The sequence below is a fragment of the Calidris pugnax genome, unplaced genomic scaffold, assembly GCF_001431845.1.
Source record: "Calidris pugnax isolate Ruff unplaced genomic scaffold, ASM143184v1 C14928840, whole genome shotgun sequence".
Lineage (NCBI taxonomy): Eukaryota > Metazoa > Chordata > Aves > Charadriiformes > Scolopacidae > Calidris > Calidris pugnax.
This window is the reverse complement of record NW_015094361.1, coordinates 1-1781: the sequence shown is the minus strand read 5'-3', so window position 1 is coordinate 1781 and position 1781 is coordinate 1. Positions and strand designations below refer to the sequence as shown.

General features: G+C 56.6%; 1 non-coding gene across 1 annotated transcript; it reads left to right on the top strand.

Annotated features, from left to right (window-relative positions):
- Positions 1–759: 759 nt before the first annotated feature.
- Positions 760–841, top strand: TRNAS-AGA. The gene has a single exon. It is a non-coding gene; the product is annotated as a tRNA-Ser (tRNA).
- The last annotated feature ends 940 nt before the right edge of the window (positions 842–1781 follow it).

Below are 1781 nucleotides of genomic sequence, written 5' to 3'. Positions count from 1 at the left end.
GTTTAATATTTTGGTCCACGCTCAAGACCTGGAGGGTGCTTGCCAGTGCTGGCCAAAGGCTCAGAACACTCCTTTTCCACCACAACAAGCTCTCTCCTGTCTCCCTCTAAGTCATCCACACCTCCCATTTATTCTCACTTTTCCCCTCCACTCCTCTCCTCAGCCAGGCTCCACCTTGCCCTTTCCATAGATCTCTCCCACTCTTGCAAACCCTTCCCCCTACGCACCAACATCCAGCACGGCAGTCATGGTCTTTGTTCAAGGGCTGACACCACCCTATGTCCCCAAGAGGCTGGAGGTGCTGCCGGGAGGCCAGCCCCTCCCCTGCAGGAATGTCCTCACCGTAGTGCTCCCAGGAGGCTTGGAGTGCTCCTCAGACAAATTTGAGAAGTAAGGCCGGGTCTAATATCCCACCTCACTCTGGCTGTGTCCACACCGATGCCTTTGCTTCTTCCCTGGAAGCAGATGAGGTGCCATGTGGGGAGTGAGATCACACCCGCACCCCCCGCCACACCCGCCCCCCGGCCTCGTGGCAGGACATCTCAGATGCCTGGCTGAGGACAAGGCCCTGGGAGCTGCCACCATAACTCCTGGTGTTACACCTCTCAAGGCTTCTGGAAGGCTGGCTCCAGGTGCCCGTCATGCTCCGTGCACGTTCCAACTGCAAAACTTTGAGTGGAGCCTGGCCCTGAAACTCCCCGGGAACTGTGTGTCATTGCAGAGGGCACATGGTGAGCAGGGCAGAGACAACCAGAGCAGGTAGTTGTGGCCGAGTGGTGAAGGCGATGGACTAGAAATCCATTGGGGTTTCCCCGCGCAGGTTCGAATCCTGCCAACTACGGGGTGTGGTCCCCTTTTGGCCTCTCTGCAATTGATCACGCTGCAGCCGTGGGACTCAGCTCCATCTACCTGGTGCCCAGGGAGATAGTAAAATGCCATGCCTGCAGCACTTGTCCGTGCCCCTCCCTGAGATTCCTGCACGGATGGGAAATCCTGCTCCCCTTGACAAGGTAGGCAAGTTGAGGGCTGAGCATGGACCAGTGCTGAGTATGAGCCACGAAACAGAGGGCCGCTGCTGCTGTTGCTTCTTGAGCAGAACTTCAGAGCCTCTTCTCACCTGACACGCCAAGCAGCACAGCCCCAGCAGCTGTCTTCCCTATCCCTGAAACTACAGCAGCTCACCTCCACAGAAAGCCTGCACAATATGGCCCTCGGTGCTAAAGATGAAGGGAAGGCACCTCATGGATCAGGAGATCCTGCCAGCACTCACAAAGTGCCCCTCCCTTTAGGTCCCACTATCTGAGATCTGAGATCTTGCCTGCGGTCCTGGGGATGTTCTGCCTGAGCCGTTCCCAGTCCTTGCAGACATGGACAAACTTTCCCAGGGGCTTTCACAAATTTTCCTTAAGGATGAGAAGATGAGAGGTGGGTGTCTTCTGTCTGGAAGTGCAAAAGAGGACATGGGGGTGACCGTGGCATCAGGAGACCATCCCCGGCCATCACAGACCTCGATGGGTGGGACAGAGAAGAGCCAGAGGCTTCCCAGGGGGCTTCTTTCAGTCCCGTACCCAGCTGCAGAGAAGCCTATTCCTGGTGCACGGTCTGTTCCCCGCAGCCATGCCACTGAGGGCTGGGGAAGCAATGCAAGGGAAAAAAAAGATCAGAGAGATTGTCAGTATGAATGAAGAAGGGAAGGGCAATGGAGAGGGCGCCTGGAGCTGAGCCATGGACCTCTTGATCTGCACTGAAGTACTTTCCCCCGAGTAACAGCTCCTGCAGCA